A 15,530-nucleotide genomic window follows, 5' to 3' on the forward strand; every position below is an offset into this window, starting at 1 on the left:
TTCTCAGACTTTAATATGCTGAAGAATCACCTGGGGTTCTTGTTCAACAGATAGATTCCTGGACCTTATCACCAGGGATTCTGATTTTATACATCTGCAATGGAGCCCAGATAAGCACCCCAGGTGATTCTGGGTAGAGCAGCCCATATACCCCGCTTTGAGGAGCACTGACCCAGCCCAACCTCCTATTATCAGGCAGAAAGAAACTGCAGCCAATGCTTGCAAAGTGACCTGTTGGACGTCACTCAGCCATTACAGAATGAGCCTAGAACCAAAGCCTCTTTAAATCCTGTCCAAAGCTTTGCTTGTCTGCCTGTCTTGTAAGAGGCATCATAGCATAGTGGTTAAACATATGGACTCAAGAGTCAGACTGTCTGGATTCAAATGCCAACGTGACCACCTCTGAACCATGAGACACTGCAAATTACTTTTCCTCTCTAAGCCTTAGTTTCTTCATCAGTGAGGTAGGTGTAATAATACCAATTGTCAAGAGTTATTGGGAGGATTACACATGATAATACACATAAAGCAGTTTGCATAATGCCTAATACATAATGAGTTCAGGTTAATGTTTAAATGTGATTAACAGTGATTATCAGCTTATTGTTCTTATTTATGGTAAATTACCTCCATGCTTGAACTGTATTTACCTGTAGAGCTTTCCAAAAAGTATAAGAGCCATTTGAGATGGAATGGCAAGGCATCTCTGGGGAACAGGAGAGCTGTGCAGAGACGCCTGTCCTCTGCTCTAGCCATAGCCGTATTTCTGGCCATGGGTGGCTGATGTGGGACTCAACTAGTCCCAAGTTAGAGCCGCTCCTCCGAGAGCTGTTCCTTTGTCCTTTTGCCTATGGTGGCTGTGAGATCTGTAGACACGGGGATGTTGGATCTGACGAACGTCACTTGTTGAGGGTGGGGGTGAAACCGTAATGAAAGGTCAGTCATGACAACTCCTTAAGCACATAAAAAATGTCACCATGTTATGGAATGTTACTGCTGAAAGGAACTTCAGAAAACATCTTGTCCAGCACTCTCCCCTCCTCCATTAATAAGTGAGGAAAGTACCTGATTTGAGACAGAGCTGGGATAAGAGCCCAGTTAATTCTTTCCTTCCCAGAAATAAACAAACACGTGGAGCCTGCCTTATAGTATTAACAAAAGGGCCTCACAGCTCAGTCAGATTTTAATATGTAAGCACAAGTTCATAACCTTGTAATAAAGACTGGGATCAAATGTTTACGCATGAGTGTATTTTCTAATTGGACTTAAAAGTGTCTTTGTTTTTGCTTCTCACCTTGGGGAATAAGAATAACCCTGCTTAATCTAAAGGAACAATTTTTATACAATAAGAGAAAATGAACCTTTTTTCCTTTGTGTCTGACTTTATTTCTCCTGTACAAAGAACGTGTGTTCCGAGGAGTGCCTGGAGATGGCAGTTGGGATCATAATCACATTTACTGTTCAATTACACAAGGAGCCCGTATGTTAGGGTTAATGGCACTCTCTTAAAAACAGCAACGGCCAGCCCATTAATAAAGAGCAGCCCTTGCTGAGTCCCGCTTGAGGTGGTTGACTTAGATTTATATTAACAAATGAAAAATGTAAGTATAACCTCGGTCTGATGTAAACACATACCTCTATCAGCGTTAGTTTTTCATCTAAACCTGGGGTGCCTGGCCCAGCACTTAGAGCTACATGTTGAAGTCTTGCCTCTCTGGACAAAATCAAACAAGGGTTTAATCAAAGAAGTCAGGCACAAGGGCAGTACTTTTTCTGACATCTCCACGAGTAACCTCCCTCTCTTTTTCTCTGGTTGTGGGACCTGGTGTGCGTCTGCCATTGTGAGGCCACAGAAGAGACAGGAACAAAGCCTTGTAAACGCACTTGGTGAGTGACGGCCATTGGAGCCGGTTGGTATGTTGGCCTCCGCCTTTGTGAGGGGTCACCCAGGATTTGTGAAAGTCCATAAACTGCCACGTCAGGAAGAACCACTTCTATTCTCAGCAACTGATAGCTGGCAGCAGCTGCCAACATTTTTTTTTTTTAAACTCAGGCCACATACTGCTCCTATCCTGCTGATTCTTTAAATGCTCCCCTCAGAGTGGCAGATGGTGACAGTTCTCCAGATGTTGCAGCTTTCATGTTCATCTGATGTTTATACAGTGTGCCAGGGTTATTTATTAAATAGAAGCACACACCCAGCACTTGCAGACCCAGGTGCGTGCTTTGTAGACTGTCTGGCAGAACAGCTCTGCAGGGCTCAGGTGGAAATACTGCAACCAGACTGCGTTTGGTTTTTTTTTTCCAACCCTTATGTTTACAACCCCACTCCTTCTGCGTGGCAGCAACATTTGCATTTGAAGCCCAGGGTGGTTTCTGGAATTGTGGGGTGTCTCTGATCCACTTGCCTTCCTCTCTTGTGTGCCTTCAGTCTCCCAAGCCACATGAGTTCCCCAAAGCATTGAAGACCTGAGTTATGAAGGCATGTTTCATTCTGACCACAAATCGAATTTTGCCAGGATTTCAGCAACTCCAGCCCTGCTGTCTCATCCCTGTTTTCTCTTCCCCTGCTGCTCACCCAGGGCAGCTCCCACCATACTGCAGAGTTTTGGGGGCCCAGGACTGGAAGATCCTTACCTGGTGGACATCTGTGCTGTTGCCTGCCGGGGACCCAGCCCTCCTTCTGAGAATCCTTCATGGGCAGCTACTCTTCCTTTTCCCCCACTTGATGTTAATGGGGACTGTCTTTTATAGCGCTTCACCTTTTTGCCCACAGGACTGGGCCATTTGGCTTTCTTGTCTAGGACTTTACCAACTGGAATGGAAGGAAGAGCATTCCTTCTTAACCATGAAGCTGGGAAGAGGTGCTCATGAGAGCAGCTGGCAGCCATGTTTTTATACTGCAAGGAAGCCACCAATCTGCAGGAGAGTTAAACTGAGCCTTAGAGAGAAGAGGCAAGAGACAGAAAGGGCCTGGTGGGTTCCAAGTCCTTGTTGCACTGTCCCAGGACCCTGGTGGCCACCTGCCTTTCCCTCAGCCTGGTTACTTGAGCCAATACATTTTCCTCTTTTCCTTAAGATAATTTAAGCTGGATTTCTGTCACTCGCCATCAAGAGCCCTATGTAACGCAGTCCCCTTGACCTCTGTCATGAAGCCACCCTGCTTTGCTCTGGTTCCTCAGCCACAGCTCCCCTTCCAGGCTCCAAGGGGAAGGAGGTTTGCCTTCTGAGTACGATGGGGAGGCAGGTAGGATGTAGGGGAGACGGCTGCTGCTCCAGGGATGACCATTCTGTGAGCTCCAGCAGTAGTCTTGGGCTTCTTCCAGATTTAGAGCTCTGGCTGTGGAGAAATTCATTCCAAGGCTCCTCGTGTTGCATCTCAGAGACCTCCAGCTGGGAGGGAGAGTGGGACCCCTATAGCTTTCTCTTCACCAACAAATCTGAAGTCCCACAGTGAAGCCTCCATGGTGTTGCTGACCACAGCAATAGGTATCACAGCCTACTGTGGGACACCAGGTTAATGTAAGGGATTATCTTCTGTCCGTAGGAAGTATTCCCACAGCCAAGTAGCTGCCTTTCCTTCAATTAGAGCATGCTAACTTGGGCATGCAAGGGATATTTTTCTCAGCCCCAAATCATTATTACTGACCACTGCCTTTGTCCCATAGTCATCATGGAAAAGCTATTTTCTTTTATTTTTCTGTGTATAAATACATTATTTTTTCCGTTCCACATTGCTGAGGTAGAATCTGCTGCTGGGGTCTTTTTATGAATGTCCTATCAGGTTATGGAAACACAAAGCCAATTTTCAGGGGTATTTAGAGTAAGGCTAAGAGCAGAGGCTCTGGTGTTCAACTGCTTGGTTGGACTTCTAGATCTGTTACTTACCAGTGGTGTTCCCTGAAACAAATCACTTAACCCCTCTGTGCCTCAGTTCCCACACGTGAAAACTGAGGCTGGGCACAGCACCTATTTTATAGAGCCATTGTGAGAAGTTAAATGTTATAGAAGACATGAAGGGCTTACCATAGGTTCTACCACATTAGTAGTCATTTAATAAATATTAGCAATAATAATCATTGTTTCACATGGAGGCTGTGAGATCTGTTTCTTATATTATAGTCTTTCTCTTTCTTCTGGGAAATGGGACTCGGCAAAATTAGTAGCAAGAAGACCAAAGGTGTGCTGGAAGAGAAAGATGCTGGGGTGACCTCTTGCCCTTAGCACTGAACAGTAAACAGTTCTGAAAACCCACTGCCCTAAGCTCTCCTGTCCAATGCAAGTATAAAGGGAGCATCCTGGAACCCCAGCTGCCCACTGTGGACAGCTGAGCCCCTGTCTGCTCTCTATTTCCTCCTAAACAGGGCTGCCCTTGTGGGAGAGAGGACAAAGGTGAAGCTCGAAGGTGGGAGGAAAGTAGCCGCCAGATGGAGTGAGGAAAGTCTCAAGAATGGGGTACTGTGTGGGAGACGGCTTGACGTCAGGGGCAGGAGGGGTGGGTGGAGGTTCTCTTTTGTGGATGAAAAGGACAGGGAGGAAAAGCAACAGATGAAAGAGGAGTGTGTACTCGTGCAGATAGGAGCCACTTCTTGAGGGAGGACAGAGCCTCTTCCATGTCTCTTTTATGGCCTGGAAGAATCCCTCCTCTTCCCACTTTTTAGTCAGATGTGTACATCTGCAAACCCGCCAGCTCCTTGAGCTGATGTTTGTGCTAAAGGACATGATTAGATCCTGGACTTAATTTATGCATTTCTTTGATTCTGATGCAGCTGTGTAAGCCATGGTTATTTTATTTACTTTTCTCTGGACTCACCCTTTATGATTTTTGCTAGACTGCTTGTTCCTTTCTCTTGCTGCTTTTCTGAGCTTTTGATCTGTTTGCCCATGTGGATCAGGTGGTGGAATATGAAATTCCTGCTTTTCAGCCATTTTCGACCTACCAAAACAGCAATTTCATATGGCCCAACTGAATATTTTCAAGTTAAGATTACAACTGTGAATTCCCAAGGGAGCTGGATTGCAGCCACCCGCCCGACTTCCTCACCTTCCAGAGGCATTCCATCTTTGGAACTGAGTGCCTGTAATCTTCTGTCATCTTCCTCACCTTCCACAGATTTGAGGAAGATGGGAAGATGAGGCTAAAGACATACTTGGTAGAAGAATACAGGCACTCAGACTGGCCTGGTATGGGGCCTGCTTCCCACCCATCAAGCCCGGTCCTCCACAGGCAGGTGAGAGACCAAAGACTTGGGGACAACCTGCCACTGAAGAGGAGGTTGTGGTGACAAAAAGCAAGTTAACTGTCAAGAATGGAAAATGTATGTGGGAGCAGCTCGTGCTTAGATGCAGCCCTCTATGCCAGGCACTGCTCCCAGTGCTGCCTGTGAATGTCACAGCAACCCCAGCCATGGGTACTTGCAATGTCCCCATCTGCCATGAGGGAGCAGAGGCACAGAAAGGTAAGGCAGCTCGCCCACAGCTACATAGCTAGTAGGTGGCAGAACCAGGATTTGAACCCAGGCAGCCTGGCTCAGGAGTCCATGGTCTCAGCCACTCCACTATAAAGTGGTGTTTGACCAAACAAGAATCAACAAGTGCCCATCTGTCCTTTATTGTACACTGCTAATCTTATTATTTATCAAATGTTCCTGCCCAGCCTTTTCATTTCAATGCTGTCCTGGCATTGTTGTTGGCTTGGATGAAGTAGTTTTTCTGGATAAACTCTAATGTAAGTCCATTGATAATTATCTTCTTGATGATTAATTCTCCTGGGATTTTACCACCATCCTCTTCACACTTGTGCAGCCCTTGACACTTGACAAAGCAGTTTCAGGTTCATCTTCTCATTCATTCCTCACAATCCCTGTCTCCTGAATAAGGAAACTGAATTCACAGGGAGTTGCTAAAAAAAATGCTTTGACTCCCCTTGACACCACCTTTAGGGGCTGCATGACTTTAGAGAGCGATCTAACCTCCCTGAGCTTGTTTCTTTATTCCTAGATCGGGAATATTCATAGCTGGCAGGGTTGGTGCCCAGCGCTGTCTGTGAACTTGTCTATCTTGTAGACGTAGTAGAGGTTCCTTCCCTTTTTGGTCTACTTGAGCCTGGCTATCCCATGTTAGTCCAAGTCACAGTCATTGGCATAAACTGACACCAGGTCTATAAGTTATAAAGCAAACTAACCTAGATACACATTCTTTACTCTATAGTTGGAAACTACTGTAGTTTAATGGCTGCTTTTAGAGTGTTTCATTTGCCATGTGGAGGCAATGATAGTAACTCCCCCACGGGCTCACTGTGAGGACTGAGGAAGGTAATGCACCGAGTACTACCAGGCACTCTGTAAATACTCAGATAACGGAGCCATCTAGGTGTTGTAGTTGTTGTTACTGTTATTCATTTGTCGTTACTTTTCCATCAAGCCTTTATATTCACCCTACCCAACCGAGAAAGTTGCTAGGCCTATGGGACATTTTAAAGTTATAAACACTTTTTTGCTATCTGTGGCTACTAAAAAGATACTTTTACTAGATTTCAAGATGTTAGCATTCATTTTATCACTGGTTCCCTTCTGTTTGATGACTTTCCCAGGGAATGGTTCAGTCACATGAAGATTTCTATTTTTATCTGGGAAAAGGTGGGGGAGAAGGTAAGTGACATTTAGGGAATGAAAGAATCATCATTTTTCTAATGGACCGGTTTCCATAATGTGTCCCCTTATCTCTAACAGATTGTAATGCTGTAAACCTTTCTGTTCCACGCTAAATCATGAGTTATGTATCAGGAAAGAAAGGGGCCTTCAGCAATCCGTGCAGCAGCTCCATGCTGCTGGCGTCACCTAGATGTTGCCCATATGTGATTACTGCCTATTTCAAAAGAAATTAAAATTTTAAAATTAACTATTGCAGTAATAATGGAAACATTTTAAAGCTTATGTTTACTATTTGTGGAAAAGAAGATAAACTTTTTTCTGGAGTAAAATTAAACTGGCCTTGTTGAACTTACTTGCTTTCTCTCTCAGGAGCTGTCAGACTTTGTAAGGTGCCAAGTCTGAAGCTGTTCATTCCCTTGGAGCAGACTGCAGGGGCCTGCAGAGAGGAGGGCAGCTGCCTTTAGATTGTCCCCCAGAAAGACGCCTGATAGTGGTGTGTTACTGTCTGGGCCTCCCGTGGGACCATTTGGGGCAGAGGTGTGAGAGGGGATGGGGGTGTGAGGGGGGATGGGGCTGTGAGAGGGGATGGGGAGGTGAGAGGGGATACAGTAGGGAGTGGCTTTGGGCTACTACTCAGACAGATGAACAGAGAGAAAGTAGAAGTGTGGCTTTCCTGCTTTCCTCCTGTCTTCTGCCTCTAGTCCAGGCTTCTCTTACCAACCTGGCATCTGAGCTCATCTCTAGGTACTGTCTCCGTGTACAGATAATCACTCTGTGGCCTGCCACTCCATCATCTCTTTCAGGAGTTTGTTCTTAAGATACTGATCACCTGGGGGTAGAGCGCCTTCTCCTCTGCACAGTGTTGAAATGCATTTTTGTAATCCAGCTCCCTTTTTTAATCCTCCATCGCCATTAAGTTTTGCTGCAGTAACAAATTAACCAAAAAAATTCAAGGACTTAATTCAATTAAGATGTTATTTCTTGCTGATTTTACATGTTCAATATGGCTCAGTGAGGTTTGTGTTTCACATATTTTCTCAAAGATCCAGGCTGATGCAGGCTCAGACAGCTCAAAGCTGCACCATCTTGAGGTCTCCACAGACACTATGGTGGCGGAAGAAGAGCTGAGCTGGAGGGTCTCATGTAAGCTTTTGGAGTATCACTTCTTACAGACTCTTGGCAAGAACTAATCACATGACTCTTCCTAACTGCTAGGGGGCTGGAAAATGAGGTGGATCCTACAGATAGTCAGTATGCAGATGATGCTTCTGCCACAACACACCCCCCCAGTTTTCAATATAATTGAGTCAATTACAGCTTTCCAGTCGTAAGTTAGTCTTTCTAAGGGTACTGGTTGGCTAGATTGGAGTTGTCAGTTTTCAAAGATTTCCTAGTCTCAGGTTAACAAGCCTTCTTCTGTGCTCTTAGGCAATGTAGTATGCATGTTGGTTATAGACCTTACCATGTTGCATTAGATTTAGTTGTCAGTGTTTCTGTTTCTGCCTCTCTATGCTTCTCCGTGTCTTAGCCAAACTATTAAATCTTGAGGGTAGAAAATAGGTGTTTGGAGTTTTTTAAAGAAAAACATTGCTAATACTCAGCAGAATGGCTGGCTCTGGTGAGTCAGGGAGGAAGGAAGGGAGGGAGAGAATTAGTGAATGAATGAATCAATCAATCAAAGCCACCTCTTAGAGTGTGTTAGTCCCAAACTAAACACATCTATTATGGGTTGATTTTACCAGTGTAGTGGGCATCAGTCTCAGGATAAATGTTCGGGTGTATAACAAATGCAACTTTAAACGTTTTTCTCTAATTCCTTTAATTTACATGTTGTGCTCCCATTCCACTAAGTGGGGGAATGGAATTGCTGTCTGGTAATTCCAGGTCCCCCATCGCCTTTTTCCAGGGTCATGTCTAATCTGGAGGCCAAGACTGTAAGGAGCTGGTATCTGTTCCCCAGTGCTGTCTGTCCTGAAGGCATCTCTATGACACATTTTGTCTCATTGATCCTCCACTGTCAGTCCACAAGGTCCTGGGGGGTGCCCCCTAGCTCCTGTTTGAAAGGCTTTTGGGGTCCAGTTCACTATATCCCCAAGTCTTTTTGAACTCCATTAGGTCAAGAGAAGCCCTCTTCAGCCATTGAGGAAGGGAGCCCAGGGCACCTTGAGAGTCCATTCTGGGTTTCACCTACAGTCATGCCACATGAGCCATGGGCAGTGCAGGGCCATGGAAAACTCTATGACCTTGTCTGACGTATCACACAGCCATTTCTGCTCTAGGTATTTTGCTTTCCTGTATTTCATTCAAAGGGTAAAACATAGATTCCCTTTGCTTTGTAAACCTACAAACATGTCTGAGCATTCTCTCTCTCTCCCCCCAGGGCTTTGCTGCAGAGATGGCTAGGGAGCAGGGCCCCTTTTCTCAGGAATGTAGAACATTTGCTTATTCTTTGTTTTCCCGTTAGTTCTCCTCTCCTTCCACCCCAACTGCATTCAACACCACCCAACTCCCAACCAAGGGACATATTTCCAGTCTTGGGGACAAGAAGTCTAACTTTGCCTCTTTCAATTTTTCAAGTATCCACAAGCATTAAAAACTAATACCTAAATGACTGAAATGGGTTATAAGGTCAGAAAAATGTGATTTTATGCATGTATGTAAAACCCATTAATATTTTGAAATATTTTGTTGCCATGCTAGTGCCACTCTCTGGGCAGTCTTCTTTTGCCCTCAGATTTAATTGAGGGCATCTTCATCTTGTCTCATACCCCGTCCACAAGTGTCTGCTGCACTGTTGTGTGTACAGATGTGTTTGTTGGTGCCATCAGTCCACCCCTTCTGCATAGAGTAGACCTGCAGGTAGCTTTGTACAGCACATTTGAGAGGCCTGACATAAAGCCAGGCTTCACATGGCTAGTCCAAGACCCTGTCCCCAGAGGCTGCACTTCTTTCTGGGTTCTGCACCAAGGTTCAAAAACATCTTGTGCACTCTCACAATTTGGTGTTACTGGCCTGGCTTACTTAAGCCCTAAATAAAAGGATGGAAAATTGTTCTTTCATTGTTTTCCTGGAGCATTAGGTCTGGCCCTTGTGGTTCACCCTTCTGTCCCTGCATGTTCTCAGAAGGGGGAAACGTTGAGACTTCAGCATGGTCACAAGAGACTGCAGTGCTGAGAGCGGAGCCAGTGGACTAGAAGGAACTGATTTCTCTGTGCCTCTCAGTAACACTGTAGGAAAAACTCTCCTGTCCGTGGGAACCCTGAGGGAAGACAGCTCATGTAGGAAAGAGTTCAAGAGAGAACACCTGTTGGTAAAGTCAAAAATGAAAATAATGAACCTCAGACATCAAAAGGGAAAGTGGCTGCTTTCAGAAACAGCTGAAGCTACAAATGGCTGTGGGAGATGAATGCAATGCGTCCATAAAGAACAGGACTATGCAGTCCGTGAGCTCCTAGGCTCTGCACCCCAACCACACTTCCATAATGTACACATTGGAAAAGATGCCACTGTTAAAATATGGACTTATAAGTCGAAGTATTCATGTAAAACATTTATGTGAAAGATTTATGTAAAAAATGCTCAGACATGATTGTAGATTTATAGAACAGAGGGAGTCTATGTTTTACCCTTTGAATGAAATGTAAAATATGTGCATGTGCATGTGTGTAGTAAACTGGTGTCCTGAGAGTATTTGAGTGTCCTATAGAACTTGTGGTGAGAACGTGGAGCACCAGTGAGGTCACCTGGCTTTGCCTCAGGTCCCTCAGAGAGTTGGTGGCTCGGCAACATCTATCCAGTCCACTCTTGGGGCTGCCTGTCCTATGCTTCTCCTCCAGAAGGCTTTTTGCTCAGAATTTTAACTCCCTATGATGATGCAGGAGTCTTCTTAAGCCACCTCTTAAGATGCCTGCTTTTAATTAATTTGTATTAAAAGAGCCTGTGTAGGGAGAAGAAAATAGAAGGCGGGATGTGGGAGAAAGAGAATATACATTACAACCCTGGAAATAGATGCAGAAAAATAATCAATCCGCCCATTGTTTTAAATCTAGCCTGTCCACCCCCATGAAGACTACACACTGTCAGGAAAAGGAGAGGATCCAGCGTGTTCTTCTGTTGGTTGCTTATGCTGATGGCTGCATCCTCCAGAGTTAACAAGCCATACATAGAAGTAGGAGTTGGAAATTAGCGCAGTATTTCCATATGTGAACCACTGGTTGCAGTAAAGAGATTTGGCATGTCCCCACTAGGAACAGAATATTAGCACTGACTTACATTTGTTTAATTCTGTACAGATTAAATTGCATTTTAACTGGCTCATTGGCATCTTCAAGATAACCTTAAGGTCACTGTAGTTATCTCCTTTTACAGAAGCGGAAACTGAGGCTGAGAGTTCAAGAATCTGTCCAAAGTTGTCGGCTCGTGAGTCCAGGCCCTTTGACTGAAATCACTTGTTTCTTTTATGGTGCCGCAGCTGCATCATCATTACTTCCCAGTCTTTGGGGGCTCATGGACGTTTGTCAGAGTGCTGGGAAAGCTGTGGCTCTGCTGATTAAGAGCCATGTGCCAGGGGGACAAAAGAGGGAAGAGAAAGGGCATTAACAGAGCACTTGCTGTGTTCCAGGCATGTCTTAGCCTTTATCTTGTTTAATCCCTCTATTTTATTTACAACACTACACTCTCCCACCTCAGGGTTCCGGCCTCTGCTGTATCCCGTGTGGATTTGGGTAGTATCACACCTTTAAATTTGTGTCATTCTCTCTTCCCTGACCCTGTGTAAAGAATTTTTTGTACATGATTTTTTGTGATTCACATGATTTCTTCTAGGATTTGCCTGCTTTTTTTTTTTTTTTTTTTTTTGGCTATTTTTCTACTTGGTTGTTTGTATTTTTCCAATTGATTTTCTTATTGATTTCTTTGTTTGCTTATGTAATCCTTTGTTGGTTTTATGTTACAAATACCTTATACTAGCTTAAGGCTTAGCTTTTCACTCTGTTCATGGTATCTTTCAATTTTTTTTTTTTTAAATTTTAAAGTTTTGGCCTTTTCACATTTAGGTATTTAATACACCTGTATTTTTTTCCATGAAATTTGTAATCTAGGGATGAAATTTTATGTTGGTTTTTTGCAAACACCATTTGCTAAGTAGTTCATCCTTGCCCCTACTGAATCTCAGTGCCATCTTGGTAGTATATCGAGTTTCCATATGTGCGTGGAACTGTTCATGGGCCCTCTGCTTTGTTTCATTCATCTAAATGTGTCTATCCCTGTGCCAATACCACCCTGTCTTAATTACAATATATGTATAATGAGTCTGTTCTTCTTCACACTTTTCATGGTTATTCTTAACCATATGCTCTTGCATAGGTGTCTTAGAATCAATTTGTAAAATTATACATACACACTTCACTTTGTGATTTTCATTGAAATTGTACTGAATTGCTAGATTAATCTGTAGAGAATTGGTATTTTTACAATACTTATACCTGATGGAACCTGAGTTTCACCTGCCATAAGCCTATGAAGGCCGGAGCTCGCTCTAAATAATGAAATGACTTCTGGCTTCTGTCTGTCAGTTTCCCCGTGAATGGAAAGCTCTTTCCGAATGGCCATCCTTCAGTGAATCTTGAGTTCATTATGGCAGATATTTTTCTTGATGGTGAGCTGAAGGGAGAAATGATTATTGTAGTGCAGTTTGCCAAGACTTTTTTCTAGCTGAGTGATCAAATATATGTAATTAGGGAGAAGAAAGCCTGTAAGAACAGTGCAGGAGCCAACTCAGCTCTGACAGCTGAGTCCCTGAGATGGCCTGAATGAAAGCGCTCACATACACCAGGGCGCAGTGAGCAGCCTGCATGGGCTGGAAACTGTCAGCAGGACAGAGATGCAAAAATAGAATAGGACAGTGCCTTCGAGCCTGCTGAGGTTGACATGCCCAACCAATTTCATTCCAAAGATTATTACCCTTTTCTTCTGATGTCTCCTTTCCTGATCCTCCCAGCTTTCCAACCCTAAGTACCTAAGACTCAAAGAAAAACAATCCCTGAGTCCTGAATAGTAATAATGCTAATCCTTTGTTCTAAGAGGTTCCAATCCTGGTAACTGAGGATTTTTAAAAGATGAGAGCTTATTTCTTTTAACTCTTAAGATTTTCTAGAAATTAAAATAAGTGGCTTTATTATGGTAAACTACAGAAACATAATTAATATTTTTGGTTAAGGAGATAAAAACATAGTGATTGTTTATGACCCTAATCTTAGTTGTTATGATGGTAATTTTTATTCCTAATTATAGAAAAATTCTTGAGAACTCTGATACTCCTTTCTCTTTGCTTAAGAAGGAACTCTGAATTTTAGGTATTTTCATCAAACTTGTGTTTTTTTGGAAGTAAAGGGCAAATGTTCCTAACCTTTTTAGAGTAAGAATACTTTGGTAATTTTGAAACATGCCATTTCCTATCCTTCTGAAAGTACTCAATGGAATATATTTATTTTTTAAATGGAAAATTTTAGAATCTTTCCCTATGAGATCTTGAGGATCTTTTTGGCATTCTGAGATCAACCTGTAATGTTCACGGCTGATAATCACAGCTTTAGAAAATGCATTTTATACCAACAAGGAAAACATAGCTGGCAAACCATCAGAACTAACTGTGGTATTAAAAATGCAGATCCCTGGTACCATGCCAAGAGATTCATTAGCCACCTGTGATAATTTTCTATGCTTTTGAAGCAAGAGTCATATTGTCTCAATTTTTTGCAAATAACCTATTTCATTTTTCCATGGTAGTTACTTATTCCAAATGCGTGTGGTTTTATTTTCTCCTAAAACTAAAAAAGTTAGAAGATTATTTTAAAAGGATGCAGCATTTGCTTTTTAAAATCAGTTAATTTGGGGAAAAGAAAAGAATATAACCCCCCAAAATGTTCGACATATAAATCCCAAACTCATTATTCCTTCTTGAAAAAAGAGAAAAGAATGTTAAAATTCTCATGAGTCTTTCTATAACTGAAAGGTTAGAGAAAGAAAAAGAGAATTAAATTTAAAGTCAGTAAAATAATCATCCCATTTGAAACTTACGTTATTTTTCATGGCTTGGAATGTATGTCCGGGAATATCTGATAACTGAAGCCTCTGAGAAGGCAGTGTCCTAGTGGGAGCTGTAACTGTCTGTTGATAAGGAATCCTTTCCCTTTGGTTTTGTTTATTGGTAGCGGTGATGTTTTTTGAATTTGAGTCTTGCCCTTGACATTAGCAGAAGTACAACTCATTTTCCCATGGATGAGCAGTAAGTATTAAAGTAAAAAGAAACATCTGTAAAAAGGTCAGTGTTAACATCCTCATACTCATTGCCATGACAAGGATATGGAATTATTTTACCAAACTAAGTTAAAATATATGTGTTGAGGGGAAGAGGATTTTGGGAGAGAAAATCTTAAGTGTGGGCTGGGGATATAAAAACAAGGCATTCCAACCAGATTTTCTGGGCTGTGCCTTTAGTTCTCTAAAGAAAAATAATTTAAATGTATAATTGAATAAGATTCATAATGCTTATAGCATACGAATGTGATCTCGAATGAAATTTAAACAATAGAGATAAAAACACAAGTCCCTCTTGAGATCTCTTTTTCTAATTTCACCCCTTTCCGTATGTAACCCCTTTCATCAGGTTTGATGTAGTCTTCTACATTCTTTTGTAAGTATTCACATACAAATTTATCTGCAAAGAAATGCTTAGAAGTATATAGAGCTTTTTAAAGCATTATGACAATATTCTGCATATTGTTCCACAGCTTGCTTCTTCCACTTAATATGTCTTAGTTATTTTCAGATAACTCTATAGACCTTTTTTAGTGACTGCATATTACTCCATATTATTAATTCAGTCATTACTTACTGATACAGGAGTTGGCCAAGAAATATCTGCAGCTAGGTGGACACGGAAGGTTTGATTATCTCTGAGTAGCTCAAAGACATTGAATGACTCCAGGGAGGGGACTTCAGAAGGAGGCCACCTTCTCCTTCCACCAGTTAACCTGGAGGTTACTTCACCTACCTATAGCTCTCCTCAGAGGGATGTCTCTGATCAAGCATTAGGCAACAGTCCCCAGGCACTTTAGTGAAATATATTTAAAACTAAATTCAAAAGTTGAAATAGAGTATCTATGATGTTAAACATGTGAAAAGAGAGACCAGGCAGTTTTGTCCTTGAGAGCAAAATTTAGATGATAAATTTGTCATTAGAACAGCAGACATAGGTAATTCAATCTTTTAAATAAAAGAGTCATGACATCTATCTCTTTACAGTGTTGCGTAGTTCTCTGGCATGGGCTCTAAAGAACTGAATAATATAGTTAGCTATTATCTTTTTCTGTCTTATGGTCTCTTCCTTTAGTGCTTAACCCTACTTGTCATGGTTCTTCTCTTAAGTCCCAGATATTTGGGCATAAGAAAGAACTTAACATTTCTAAGACATGGTTATTATAAAAGCAATATAATTTCAATGTCTTCTCCCACAACCACAGACCTTTTGGTATAGAACTCAATAACATTGTTGCAGTATGGAAATCTTTTGACAAATGAGATAAGCAGTAATACATAATTTGTATGAATAAAGAAACAAGAGATTTCTCAGTCTTAGTCCACAATGACATAAAATAAATATTGAGAGTTCATATGATATAATTATATTAATCCAGATACAACTAAAAGAGACAGAATGTGTTTAAAATTACAAATGTTATCTATCATTCAATAAGGCCCATTAAGAATATTTTTAGTGCTCATTATCCTTGTCAGTTTCTAAGGCTTTATCTGCTAAATAATTGTTTGCACTTTTAACATTTTGACATCCTGGAGCTCTTGTAGTTAGGCTTTCAT

At 42.1% G+C, this 15,530-nt stretch overlaps 1 protein-coding gene and 1 long non-coding RNA gene across 2 annotated transcripts in view; one reads left to right on the forward strand and one right to left on the reverse strand.

Annotated features, from left to right (window-relative positions):
* Nucleotides 1–15,530, forward strand: part of SCFD2 (sec1 family domain containing 2) — a 527,816-nt gene that overhangs the window by 450,658 nt on the left and 61,628 nt on the right. The gene's annotated exons all lie outside the window — the stretch shown is intronic.
* Nucleotides 1,374–13,802, reverse strand: LOC105738269. The gene is made up of 3 exons (XR_001114043.2): nt 13,731–13,802; nt 10,926–11,198; nt 1,374–3,502 (listed from the first exon to the last, which is right to left on the reverse strand). It is a non-coding gene; the product is annotated as an uncharacterized LOC105738269 (long non-coding RNA).

Source organism: Nomascus leucogenys, chromosome 9 (genome assembly GCF_006542625.1).
Source record: "Nomascus leucogenys isolate Asia chromosome 9, Asia_NLE_v1, whole genome shotgun sequence".
Classification (NCBI taxonomy): Eukaryota; Metazoa; Chordata; class Mammalia; order Primates; family Hylobatidae; genus Nomascus; species Nomascus leucogenys.